Source organism: Ambystoma mexicanum, chromosome 4q, assembly GCF_040938575.1.
Source record: "Ambystoma mexicanum isolate Mex_15411 chromosome 4q, UKY_AmexF1_1, whole genome shotgun sequence".
Lineage (NCBI taxonomy): Eukaryota > Metazoa > Chordata > Amphibia > Caudata > Ambystomatidae > Ambystoma > Ambystoma mexicanum.
The window spans coordinates 283,984,932-283,999,617 of record NC_090928.1 but is presented as its reverse complement, the minus strand read 5'-3'; positions in this window follow the sequence as shown (position 1 = coordinate 283,999,617).

Sequence of the window (14,686 nt, the reverse complement as noted above, 5' to 3'; positions counted from 1 at the left end):
CGAAGACTCCCGACTGGGATTCCATCGCTCCACAGCCCAGCCCCAGGACCCAGTTGCCCACCCACTCCTGCCTCTGGGGTTGCCATGTCCGGCACAACACCATCTGGCAGCACTGGAAACCCCCAGCCAGAGAGGCAGAGGGCCACCAGCTTCACTGCCACCGAAGTTGGTGTCCTGGTGGAGCAAGTCCTGGGGCAGTATGATGCCCTCTTTGGAAGTTTGCACGCAGACAATGAAGGACGGACCAGGATCTGGATGGACATCGTGACTGCCATCCACGCGGAGGGGGTGGCAGTCCGCGACTTACATCATGTCAAGAAGCGCTGGGAGGGCTTCAGCTCCAGGACCCTCAACAAGGCCCGGTGCATCGCTAAGGCAGCGGATGCCAAGGGCCCACCTGTCGAACCATCAAATGAGGGTCCTGGAACGCATATGCCCAGCGCTCTACGTCCAGATCCTTGAGAGGCAGACCCGTCTGGAGTCGAGCGGTAAGTGTACATGCATGTTGATAGTACGCTGTGTGTGTCGTGGTGTGCCAGTAGTGTGCAGGTTGCACATGTGTTTGTGTAGGGCCATGTAGGGATGGGTATGAACATGGGCATGAGGCTGCCACATGTGAGTCCTCTCAGTTGTGAGACACATTGATGATGTATGTGTTGGTAAGCATGCTGGGCAAATGCAGGTGTGGGAGCACACATGTTTGAATTTCTGTGTATGTACATTGGCATGGTTGTGGCATGGATGGTGGTTCATAATGCATGTATCTGCACTGTGTACATGTGCATGTATGTGTATCTGACAAGTGTGCAACTGTGATGCAACATGGATGCACGTGACACGGATATGTAGAAGGGTGAATGGCAGATGTGACATGTATGGCGATCTCATCACTGCAACAGTTGGAGGAGATGTAGACATGCATGTAAGTGTGGTGGCGTGTGTGCATGTCTAGTGCACTCCTTGTGTTTCATGTGATGTCAGGCTCACCTTTGGCTGTTGATGCTGTTGTATGTGTATGGATAGTGCTGCCTGGTGCAATATTGCTGTTGAAATGTTCATGTGTGTGTGTTAAAATGACATGTGTGTCTTGGAGTGTGATGTGATGCCGTGTCTGTAGTTAAACAATGCCACTCATGTGCAACTGTCATGTGTGTATCAGTCCATTGTACAGTGCCGTGATGCCTGTGTTTTATCTCTCCCTGTCAACAGCATCAACTGAAGAAGAGGGCGGAGAGGGTGCTGTGGAGTACAGCAGCAGGGATCATCCCGCAAGCCGGAGACGCAAGGCCCGGCTCCCCTCCCAGGTTGTCATCTTGTCGGGGAGTGAGGAGTCCGGTGCCGCGTCCCAGGCCGCAGCTGCCGAGGGAAGGTCCAAGAGGCGGAGGTCGGAGTTGGATTCCTCGGCAGCAGAAGGGGCAGCTGAGACCCCACAGGGTGCGACGGAGGAAGATGGCACAGAGTCATCCAGGTTGGTGGGGGATTTGGTGGAGGAGGAGGCCGTGCAAGGGACAGACACGGGGTCTGGAGGAGGGGATTCCACTGGTGCAAGTGGTGCAGTTTAGGGGCAGGGACAGGAGGCAGCACAGGCCACCACGGAGGTGCCTGTGTGTAATCCTGTCCCCGATCCTGTGACTGCATCATCCCGCACCAGCAGGGATGCCTTCGTCCAGACCCGTTTTCAGGGAGGGGATCCGCTTACAACAACTGGCCTTCCTCTCCCTGAGGACATGGCTATCCGGGACCGGGTTGAGCCTGTCCTGGGTGGGGTGGCGTTGCGTCAACAGGCCATGCGAGGTGACCTGCAGTCTTTCCATGAGGAGACTGCACGTCTTCTCGAATGGCACGTTGACCGCATTGACCTACTGGGACAGCTCACCAGGGCTGGATTCCTCCGTTTTCTGGACCTTGTTCCGACCCCCTCCTCAACTGAACCCCCTATGCCCCAGTCGTCCTCCATGCCATCTTCCCACCCATGTATCACCTGGGTACCCTGTGGAGCTGCCTCTGACCCTGCGGCCAGGCTGGTGGAGGACACATCCCTGCCACAGTCGGGAGTCGGACATCCAGCAGGGGTGGCCACCTCAATAACTGCACCCCAGCCGGAGGAGGATGTGCAGGCAGCAAGAGACAGGGCACAGGCAGAGGCACAGCAGCAGCAGCAACAAGGTGGGAGCCATCATGGCTCGGGGCCTTCGACATCAGAGGGGCAGGCATCGGCCAGAGGGCAGGAGGACCCAGGACTGGAAGTGTCTTCCGTGTGGCAGCCGTTAGGCCATGCTATAGATGCGGAGCGGCAGCGGGCAGAAGAGGCATGGCTCACGATGGCAAGGTGGAGAACTCCATGCGGAGGGCCCTGAGGCAGGCCGAGTGCCTCGATGCAATTTTGCAGGGAGTTGGAGGAGAACATGTCGTCGTCCCTGCGAACCCTCAGGGCCATGGAAGAGGACCGCCTCCAGGACATTGAAAAGGAGTTCGATGATGCCCTGGCCCAGGACATCAAAGGTGAGCCGTCGGACTAGCCCGCTGCCCTTGTAAATAGTTTTTAGAGTTAGGTTTCCTTTTCGTTTTCCTTTTATTTGTGGTCAATGGACAATGCCACACAAGTTTGTATATAGTTATATTTTTAGGTAGTTAGTTAGGTAGGTTTCATTTCATTGGTTGGGATCATGGACCCTTTACATCCTTGGACAATGGATTGTATATAGTTTCATCATGTATTAATTTTTTTTTTTTGCATTATGGACATGGAGCAAAGGATTTATTTTTTCCAGTCAATGGATTGTAAATAGTTGGACTATGGATTGATTTCTCTTTTCTTTTTTATTATGAACATGAAGCAATGGAGATTTTATTTTACATTTCCTTTGGATTTGCGTTGTTGGAGGGTGACTTTGGACTGTTTTTCTATAAAATTTCTTTGGATTGGTTTGGTTATCATTTTCATTCAATCATCTTTTTCACATGCTTTTCATTTCATGTTTCATATTTTGGTATGCTTTCATTTCATTTTTGATTTCATGTACATAATACATTTTCATTTTTTAGTTCCATGTATGGGATTCGCTCATTGGGTTGATGCATGTGAAAATGTGGGTTTACACAAGCAATGCCAACCAGTGTATGTGTGTGTCGGACATGTGTTGATGTACATAGTTGACTTTTGGTTTGTGTCATGAGATCAGCATTTCACTGCTGGGGGGTGGGGGTGTAAGGGGACATGTGTGAGGGCCTGCTGGCAGGTGCCCTGCACTGCAGGGAGGTGGGGGTGCAGGAGGACATGAGTGGGACATGAGTGGGGGCCTGCTGGCAGGTGCCCTGCACTGCTGGGGGGTGGGGGTGCAGGGGGACATGAGTGGGGGCCTGCTGGCAGGTGCACTGCACTGCTGGGGGGTGGGGGTGCAGGTGGACATGAGTGGGACATGAGTGGGGGCCTGCTGGCAGGTGCCCTGTACTGCTAGGGGAGGTGCAGGGGGACATGAGTGGGACATGAGTGGCGGCCTGCTGGCAGGTTCCCTGCACTGCTGGGGGGTGGTGGTGCAGGGGGACATGAGTGGGACATGAGTGGGGGCCTGCTGGCAGGTGCCCTGCACTGCTGGGGGGTGGGGGTGCAGTGGGACATGAGTGGGACATGATTGGGGGCCTGCTGGCAGGTGCCCTGCACTGCTGGGGGTGGGGGTGCAAGGGGACATGAGTGGGGGCCTGCTGGCAGGTGCCCTGCACTGCTAGGGGGTGGTGGTACAGGGGGGCATGAGTGGGACATGAGTGGGGGCCTGCTGCCAGGTGCCCTGCACTGCTGGGGGGTGGGGGTGCAAGTGGACATGAGTGGGACATGAGTGGGGGCCTGCTGGCAGGTGCCCCTCAGTGCTGGGGGGTGGGGCTGCAAGGGGACATAAGTTGGTGATCAGTAGTGCAAGGTGACATGTGGCTTGGCTGGGGGGCATGCCCATGGTGGATGGGCTGCCTGCGGGACATGACCAGGGGTGCAGGGTATTCCCCTGTGGTGTGGGCTGCCTGCAGGGGCCGTGGAGGGTGTAGAGGGAACACCTGCGAGGACCCACACTGCCAATTCACGTGTAGGAGTCCCCGGCACCCCCGAAATACACGTACCCTGCTGAAATCGTGTGTGAGACTTCCCGCGAACCCCAGGAATACACATACCCCGCTCACACAGGGCCCTTCCGCGTGTGGAACTTCCCGCTAACCCTGTAATACACGTACCCTGCTTAAATCGCGTGTCAGAATTCCTGCGAACCCCAGGAATACACGTACCCCGCTTGCACAGGGCCCTTTCACGTGTGAAACTTCCCGCAAACCCCGTAATACACGTACCCTGCTGAAATCGCGTGTGAGACTTCCCGCGAACCCCAGGAATACACGTACCCCGCTCGCACAGGGCCCTTTCGCGTGTGAAACTTCCTGCAAAACCCGTAATACACGTACCCTGCTGAAATCGCGTGTGAGACTTCCCGCAAACCCCAGGAATACACGTACCCTGCTTGCACAGGCCCTTTCGCGTGTGAAACTTCCTGCACACCCCTGAAAAACACGTACCCTGCTGAAATCGCGTGTGAGACTTCCCGTGAACCCCAGGAATACATGTACCCCACTCGCACAGGGCCAATATTCCTGGGGTTCGCGTGAATTTTCACACGTGAAAGGGCCCTGTACGAGTGCGGTACGTGTATTAACACAGCAACTGGACCCCTGCAGATGGCTGATGTGCCCTGCCATTTGGTGCCTGCACATCAGCCATCTGCAGGGGTCCAGTTGCTGTGTCCACCCCTGCTGGAACAGTAGACTCCCGACTGGGATACCATCGCTCCACAGCCCAGCCCCAGGACCCAGTTGCCCACCCACGCCTGCCTCGGGGGTCGCCATGTCGGGGCAAGCACCATCTGAGACCAGTGGCGACCCCCAGCCAGAGAGGCAGAGGGCCACCAGCTTCAGTGAGAAGGAAGTTGGTGTCCTGGTGGAGCATGTCCTGGGGCATTATGATGCCCTCTTCGGAAGACCACGCGCCAACAAGGAAGGACGGGAGAGGATCTGGGACGATGTAGTGGTTGCCATCAACGCGGAGGGGGTGGCAACCCGCGACATCAAGCACATCAAGAAGCGCTGGGAGGACTTGAGGTCCAGGACCCTCAATAAGGCCCGGCGCCTCGCGGAGGGGGGCCGGGCACGCCTGAGTGACATCCAGATGAGGGTCCTGGAACACGTAGACCCAGCGCTCCACGCCCAGATCCTTCGGAGGCAGACCCATCTGGAGTTGGCCGGTAAGTGGCCAAGCATTGCTGTGTGAGACAGGGCATGTTGCAGTGTGCTGGTTGTCTGATACCTGCCTGTATGTGTGACATAGGCCATGTACGTATGTGTGTGTGCAGGGACATCATGGTCAGGCATGTGAGTACAGTGATGTGTTCTATTGCAACATGGGGGGCTCTGTGCGGAATGGACACATGGAAGCATGGCAGTCTCTGTTCCTGGTCATGGGTGGGGGTGAGGGATGGGTGCTGGTCCCATGTACACGTATGGTGTCCATGTGTGTGTGTCTGACCTGCGTGTCTGTGACTTGTCACCGCCATGGATGCATGACACATGTCTGTGACAATGTTCAGATTCACTGATGCAGCCTAGTCATCCTTGTATCCACTGCGTCTGTGGTGCACGAGGCCAGATGGATGGAACTACGGTGAGGTGTGTGCATGTGATGGAAAGACCCATGATGCATGTGAGTTTGAAACCAACATTGTATGAATCATGAGGCCCTTGGTCATGTATGCCAATGTCCATGGCCTGCGCCATGCCTGTTACTGTATGTGTTTTGCCTGCACTGACCCATGTGTTGTGGAGGGACATGATGGAAGTGATGTATGACAGTGCCACTCATCTGCTGTTGCTTCCTGTCTAGGGGACCATTGTACAGTACCCTGATGCTTGTGTTCTATGTCTCCCTCTACACAGTGGCAAGTGAAGAAGAGGGCGGAGAAGGCGCTGTGGAGCAGAGCGGCGGGGATGCCGCCACGGCTGCAGCGGAAGGGGTGGGTGAGCCCCCACAGGGGCTTGCACCGGCGGAAGACGGCGTGGAGACATCCAGGTTGGTGGTTTCCACAGAGGGGGAGGAGGCCGCTACTGAGCCACACATGGGGCCTGGTGGGGGCATCCCCGCTGGTGCAAGTGGTGCAGTCCAGGGCCAGGGGCAGGAGGCAGCACAGGTCGCCGTGGAGGTGCCTGTGCATGTCACTGTCCCTGACACTGTGACTGCACCACCATGCACCAGCAGGGATGCCCCATCCCGGGCCCGTCCGCAGGTAGGGGAGATGTCCATGTCATCTGACACTCCTCTACCTGCGGACGAGGGGACCCCTGGCCGTGTGGAGAGGGTCCTGATTGGTGTCACGTTGCGCACGGCTAGCATTCGTGATGAGGTGCATGCTTCCCGGGAGGAGCATGCACATCATCACAAAGAGCACCGTGCGTACGTGAACCATTTGGGAGCCGCCATGGTCGGGGGTTTCCTACATGTGTGTGGCCTTCTGGCGACCCTCTCCTCATCTGTGGGGGCTATGCGCCAGTCGTGCTCCATGCCGTCTTCCGGCCCAGATGCCACCAGGGCCCCCTGTGGACCTGCCCCGACCAACGCAGCCAGCTCGGTGGGGACCCCATCCCTGCCACAGTCGGGAGTCGACGGTCCAGCAGGGGTGGACACACCAGCAACTGTCCCCCTGCAGATGGAGGATGTGCCGGCATCATCTGGCAGGGCACGTGCACGACGGCATCGGTGGATTCCATCAGCCTGGATGCCGTCGTGCTGGCAGAGGCAGTGGCGTCGGAGGCAGCAGCAGGCTCGACGTGGGAGGCATCATGGCTCGGGGCCATCAAGATCAGAGGGGCAGGCATCGGCCGGAGGGCAGGAGAACCCTGGGATGGCAGTGTCTTCCGTGTGGGAGCAGTTGGTCCAGCGGATAGGTGCGGAGCAGCAGCGGGCGGAAGAGGAGCGGCTCACCATGGTCAGGGCGGAGTTCTCCATGCGTCGGGCGTTGAGGCGGGCTGAGTGCCTCGAGGAAGCTCGCAGGGAGTTTGAGGTGGACACGGGGTTGTCCCTGCGAGACCTCGGGGCCAGGACAGAGTCCCGCCTCCGGGACATCGACATGGAGTTCGATGATGCCCTGGCCGGCAACATCACAGAGTGAGCCGCAGGACTTGCCCGCTGCCATTGTATATAGTTCTTTAGTTAGTTAGTGTTAGGTTTCCTTTATTTTTTAAGTTTTTTTTGGACCGCTCGGACAATGGCCACTTTTCTGTATATATTTTTTTCATTAGTTAGTAGTAGTAGGTTTCATTTATGGTGTTGGGCTCATGGACCCTGGGATATTCTTGTACATAGTTTGATGTTTGGAAAACATTTGTTGGATTTATATTTCTGTTCACCATGAGGCAATGGTTTTTCCTTATTTTTTCCCCTCATTATTTTTCTTTGGACTACATTAGTTTTTGGATTCCTTTGTTTTTTGAATTTTTCTATTAGTTCTCGGACATGGACCATTTGTTTTGTCATCCCCATTGTTGTGTGTTTTATTTCTTTACTTCATTTTCATCTTTAATACATATATTTATTACTTACATTTGTGGTATTTTCTCATTGGTTTCATGCATGTCATGATATGGGTTTTGACATTCACTTGCACCCATTGTGTATGTGTGTGTGACGGACATGTGTTCATTTACATACTTGCCATTGGGGTTGTATCATGTAATTGCATCTACTATGTGGGTGGATGCAATCCTTGGCTGGGTGTTTGTGCTGGGTATGCTGGCCATTACTGCCATGATTGCGTTTCGTCAGGACCTGGGGGCAGGGGGACATGAGTGGGACATGGTTGGGGGCCTGCTGGCAGGTGCCCCACAGTGCTGGTGGGTGGGGGTGCAGGGGGACATGAGTGGGACATGGTTGGGGGCCTGCTGGCAGGTGCCCCACAGTGCTGGGGGGTGGGGGTGCAGGGGGACATGAGTGGGGGCCTGCTGGGGGTGTGGGTGCAGGGGGACATGAGTGGGGGCCTGCTGGGGGGTGGGGGTGCAGGGGGACATGAGTGGGACATGGTTGGGGGCCTGCTGGCAGGTGCCCCACAGTGCTGGGGGGTGGGGGTGCAGGGGGACATGAGTGGGACATGGTTGGGGGCCTGCTGGCAGGTGCCCCACAGTGCTGGGGGGTGGGGGTGCAGGGGGACATGAGTGGGACATGGTTGGGGGCCTGCAGGCAGGTGCCCCACAGTGCTGGGGGGTGGGGGGTGCAGGGGGACATGAGTGGGACATGGTTGGGGGCCTGCTGGCAGGTGCCCCACAGTGCTGGGGGGTGGGGGTGCAGGGGGACATGAGTGGGACATGGTTGGGGGCCTGCTGGCAGGTGCCCCACAGTGCTGGGGGGTGGGGGTGCAGGGGGACATGAGTGGGACATGGTTGGGGGCCTGCTGGCAGGTGCCCCACAGTGCTGGGGGGTGGGGGTGCAGGGGGACATGAGTGGGGGCCTGCTGGGGGGTGGGGGTGCAGGGGGACATGAGTGGGACATGGTTGGGGGCCTGCTGGCAGGTGCCCCACAGTGCTGGGGGGTGGGGGTGCAAGGGGACATGAGTGGGGGCCTGCTGGGGGGTGGGGGTGCAAGGGGACATGGTTGGGGGCCTGCTGGCAGGTGCCCCACAGTGCTGGGGGTGGGGGTGCAGGGGGACATGAGTGGGACATGGTTGGGGGCCTGCTGGCAGGTGCCCCACAGTGCTGGGGGGTGGGGGTGCAGGGGGACATGAGTGGGACATGGTTGGGGGCCTGCTGGCAGGTGCCCCACAGTGCTGGGGGGTGGGGGTGCAGGGGGACATGAGTGGGACATGGTTGGGGGCCTGCTGGCAGGTGCCCCACAGTGCTGGGGGGTGGGGGTGCAGGGGGACATGAGTGGGACATGGTTGGGGGCCTGCTGGCAGGTGCCCCACAGTGCTGGGGGGTGGGGGTGCAGGGGGACATGAGTGGGACATGGTTGGGGGCCTGCTGGCAGGTGCCCCACAGTGCTGGGGGGTGGGGGTGCAGGGGGACATGAGTGGGACATGGTTGGGGGCCTGCTGGCAGGTGCCCCACAGTGCTGGGGGGTGGGGGGCAAGGGGACATGAGTGGGGGCCTGCTGGGGGGTGGGGGTGCAAGGGGACATGAGTGGGGGCCTGCTGGGGGGTGGGGGTTCAGGGGGACATGAGTGGGACATGGTTGGGGGCCTGCTGGCAGGTGCCCCACAGTGCTGGGGGGTGGGGGTGCAGGGGGACATGAGTGGGACATGGTTGGGGGCCTGCTGGCAGGTGCCCCACAGTGCTGGGGGGTGGGGGTGCAGGGGGACATGAGTGGGACATGGTTGGGGGCCTGCTGGCAGGTGCCCCACAGTGCTGGGGGGTGGGGGTGCAGGGGGACATGAGTGGGACATGGTTGGGGGCCTGCTGGCAGGTGCCCCACAGTGCTGAGGGGTGGGGGGGCAAGGGGACATGAGTGGGGGCCTGCTGGGGGGTGGGGGTGCAAGGGGACATGAGTGGGGGCCTGCTGGGGGGTGGGGGTGCAGGGGGACATGAGTAGGACATGGTTGGGGGCCTGCTGGCAGGTGCCCCACAGTGCTGGGGGGTGGGGGTGCAGGGGGACATGAGTGGGACATGGTTGGGGGCCTGCTGGCAGGTGCCCCACAGTGCTGGGGGGTGGGGGTGCAGGGGGACATGAGTGGGACATGGTTGGGGGCCTGCTGGCAGGTGCCCCACAGTGCTGGGGGGTGGGGGTGCAAGGGGACATGGTTGGGGGCCTGCTGGCAGGTGCCCCACAGTGCTGGGGGGTGGGGGTGCAAGGGGACATGTGGCTTGGCTGGGGGGCATGCCCATGGTGGATGGGCTGCCTGCGGGACATGACCAGGGGTGCAGGGTAGTCCCCTGTGGTGTGGGCTGCATGCAGAGGTCGTGGAGGGGGTAGAGGGGAGACCTGGGAGGACCCACACTGGCAATTCACCTCTTCAACTTCCCGCACACCCACGTAATACACTGCCCCACTCGCACAGGCCCAATCGCGTGTAGGATTTCTCACGCACCCCTGTAATACACGTACCCAGGCCAATCGCGTGTAGAATTTCTCGCGCACCCCCGGAATACACGTACCCAGGCCAATCGTGTGTAGATTTTCTCGCGCACCCCTGAAATCCACATACCCAGGCCAATCGCGTGTAGATTTTCTCGCGCACCCCTGAAATCCACGTACCCAGGCCAATAGCGTGTAGAATTTCTCGCGCACCACTGAAATCCACGTACCCAGCCCAATCGCGTGTAGATTTTCTCGCGCACCCCTGTAATACACGTAACCAGGCCAATCGCGTGTAGAATTTCTCGCGCACCCCTGTAATACACGTACCCAGGCCAATCGCGTGTAGATTTTCTCGCGCACCCCTGAAATCCACGTACCCAGGCCAATCGCGTGTAGATTTTCTCGCGCACCCGTGAAATCCACGTACCCAGGCCAATCGCGTGTAGAATTTCTCGCGCACCCCTGAAATCCACGTACCCAGCCCAATCGCGTGTAGATTTTCTCGCGCACCCCTGTAATACACGTAACCAGGCCAATCGCGTGTAGAATTTCTCGCGCACCCCTGTAATACACGTACCCAGGCCAATCGCGTGTAGAATTTCTCGCGCACCCCTGAAATCCACGTACCCAGGACAATCGCGTGTAGAATTTCTCGTGCACCCCTGTAATACACGTACCCAGGCCTATCGCATGTGGGTACACCCACACACCCCTGAAATACACGCTCCCCGCTCTGCGTTTGCTGCTGCCCTTTGCGCTGGATTGGGGATTTTGATGGCTTTTCCCTGCGCGAGGGGCGTTCTTGGGGGCGTAACTGACGCTGCTGCAGGGTCGCTGCGCCACTGTGCGCCACGGCTGGTTGTGGATGTTGGAATCCATGAATACGCTGTGCGCCTGAATGTGTTTCGGCGCACGTGGCTGGCGCAGACTACCGCACGCGCACACTGTGTGCCAGCCGCGTGCGCCACTTGTGCGCCGAATTCTATGAATTGGCCCCTAAATCTTGTCCTAATATGTTGACAGGTGTTTGCCTCGAATAAACAGTGGCACTGTCATATCGCATTCTCCTATGGAGACTGGTAATTCTTTTGTAAAAGGAACATGACTCGCTGCTCATGTAAAGCCCTTAGTATTCATTGCATCGCCAGACATTGAAAATATACCCTCACGTATGCACGAGTGTGTTGTACCCATGTCCACTAAGAAGGAAAAAGCTTTGCCGGCTATAATTATGTCTACCCTTTGCTCCTCATGAGGATTCAGCGTAATAGATAGAACTGAACACATCAGGTCTCCCAGTGAGCTGTCCTATTTTGGGTACAGTCTCACTCCATCACCCGTGAATGGATTTCCTCCATCAACAGTAACACCTCCTCTTCTACGTGTCATAGATGGTTCTGTGTTTGTGGTTTGCTGAAGTTGCATTGGAGATTGCTGCAATTGTCCTTGCAGGTTGATTACCTGTTACTTGCTGTGATTGCAAGCCTTGCTGTACTCTCAGCGCTTGCTGCTGCACTGTTTGATTTTGCCCAAATCCATTTCTGCCCTGCTGCGAATATGCAGGTGGATTTGGCATTCCCTGTCTTGAAAATTGATCATTCTTTATCATCCGTTATCTTCTACACATACAAGCTATGTGCCCTGTCATTCCACATGTCCAACATACAAGCAGCTGTCTCCCCATCTGCCCATATTGCATGTTCGAATTACCATTTTGCATATTCTGGAACCCTCCCTGGTTATTCTGCCAATACCCTTGGTTTCCTTGCCAACCTCTCCCTCTATATCCCCTTCCTTGCGGAGCATATCCATTATTTGTCTGATCAAAGTGTCTTTGGTGATTTACTTGTGGCATGTGCACTGCCTGCTGCGAATTTGATCTGCCTACGTTAGTTAACATTGCCCCTTCAATGGCATACTTAGATAGCTTTCTTTGAACTAATTTTGCTTCTTCACCTTTTCGTGCATCGTCCTTTTTGCGATTCTTTTCCTGCAGGAGTCTGCAATAATGTGCAATGTTTAACTGGATTTCCGACCATGTTTTAGCTTCAATCCCCAATAATTTCTTGAGCTGTTTCTGTACCTGCTCTGGCAGCCCTTGGCATAATATATGATAAAATACAGGTATGGACTTCCCCCAAGCTGCCTGCGTTTCAAGCGCCCATGCGTCTTGAGTACTTTGCATGTAAAGAAACAGATCCTCTCCTTCCTTCATTTTTCTCGTCACTATAGCTCCCATATCGGACATGTCCGGATATAGCACTCAAAGCGCTTTCCAAATCGCTGCTCTACAGTTATTAAACAGCACTCCATTGTGCGCTGTGGTGACTGTAGTGACACCAGGGTAACCTTCCCATGTCCACATGTCATCAGCTCTCTCACCAAGTATGGCGATTAGAAGACCTTTAATATCTCCTATAGCTAATGTCTTCCCTCCCGTCATTTTTTCTAACTCATGTATCCATGTTCCAGCACCGGAAGATAAATTTGGGAGTTTACATTTGAAGTTTTCTCTGTCCATCTGGGGCCATGGTATATATTGCGGCCTGGCCCTTCCCTTTTCCAACAAGGGGAACTGTGACGCTCCAAACTCATTCTCATCTCTCATCATTTGTCTATCTATAGCCGGGGTAATATTCCCACATTGCCGTCTACCTGGCAGTGATCTTAGCCTGCTTACATAAGGCGGGGTCTCCCCCCTCTGACCATGGGGTTGCCTCTTATGTCGATCTGATTGTGTCAGTGGCTCTGGTGCCTTAGAAAAAGGTATTTCTGAATCTGACTATCTTACTCTCTTATCCATAGGTGAACATCCCTCTGGACCACATATGTCACTTCTCTTTTCCCTTGGGAAGATTTCCCTTTCTTCGTCTGATACTTCTTGTGCCCAACTTGTGCAACGTCTCTCCTCATCATCTCTATTTAACGTTAGTCTGTCTAAAGACAGCTCCTTATGTCTCACACTACAGGAGGCTTCCTTCGTGTCATACAACCGAGTGCTCTCAAGACGATCATTTTTTCCCTTCCCTTGTGATTCTTTCTGGGCTTGCATTTCATGGGATACCTTATCAATTGTGTCCACAATGCTTCATGAGTCAAACTCATCTTCTAGATTTGTTCTAGACGTGTCTGGGATTGACTCAGACTCGGGGAAGAATTCCTCTATGTCTTCCCATTCTACTGGTGGATTGGGATTTCTTACTTCCCTTTCCAAATACTCGAGATCTCATGCTATCTGTCTTCATTTACATTTCATGTCGTCATAGACTTCTCTGCGCTTTCTTGATTCTTCTCTTACTCTATCTTCCTCTTTCTTTTTCATATTCCTTCTTTTGTTTTCCCTTCGTATTTCCTCATCTCTTTGTCTTTGTATTCTTTTCTCTCTTACCCTTTCCTTTTCATCATCTTCTATTCTTTTTCCTTCTAGCCTTTCCTGTTCATTGACTGTTCTCGTTTTATTATTTTGTTTTCTTTGCTCTTCTGCTCTCTCTTGTTTTGTAGCTTGCTCATCTTGATATAACTGTTCTTGTCTTTGTCTATCTTTTCTTTTCGCTCCTTCATCTTTCAATCGTTCCTCCCTCTCTTTGTGTTTTGTATCTTGTTTGTCTTGTTCGTCTTGATCTCCCCTTTGTCTTACCTCTTCAATACTCTTGCCATCAAGTTTAAGTAGAATCTGACCCTCTAAGCACTTGTTCTGTAAGAGCGCTATATCAGCAGTTTTATCCTTATCTCCTTTCCATCTCTTTATTTCTCTCCTTATGTCTAGAGATGTGCTTGCTTGATCATGTCTCTCCTTATCGCGTCTCTCCTTGTCCCTTGGGACTTTGGAGATTATATCTTTCTCTATGTCTTTTTCTAGGCCCTCGTCACTACTTTGCATAGGTGACTCATACTCTTAATGGGTATAATCCTTTGTCTTTCTTACTCTCGTCTTTCATTTCAGCCGGGGCAGGTGGAGCTGGCTCTTCACCCCCCTCTTTGGATATAGTGAGTTTTCCAATCTAAAGGAGGATCGTCCTCCTTCTCGTGTTCATACATTTTCCAAAGCTCTAGACTCGCTAGGCAATTTTCTAACTTTTTTCCTGTGTACGCAGCATGCAAATATGTCGTCATATGCTGCAGAACTGCTTTCAATAATGACCCGCCTGGTGGCCATGGCATAAACATTTAATCTGTGGCTCCTTTAACCCATTCTGCACTTTACTTTTCTCTTTGCTACCACTTGCTCAAGCTTTAGTTAACATTTTTCAATTTTACGTCTAATCAACATACACTTATGAGCAAGCACCAACCGTCGCAATGCATTTTTTTTACTTTAATCTTGCTAAAAAACAACCATCAAAATGCAATCTTAAAACAATCACTTTTTGCATATCAACTGCACGTGTTTTTTTTTTAATCACTTAAAACATTTCTTTTTTCAACTCTGACGTCATCACACCTTACAACCACATAAATCAATACAGACAGTCTTGACCGGCCACATGTATGTACTGCTTAAGTTCTTCTTCTAAGACTCGTTTTACCCTCTAGATCTGCTACGACTGGAATTTAAGCTAATTCCTTTAAGAAATTCTTTAAACTAATCTCGTCTCCTATATGT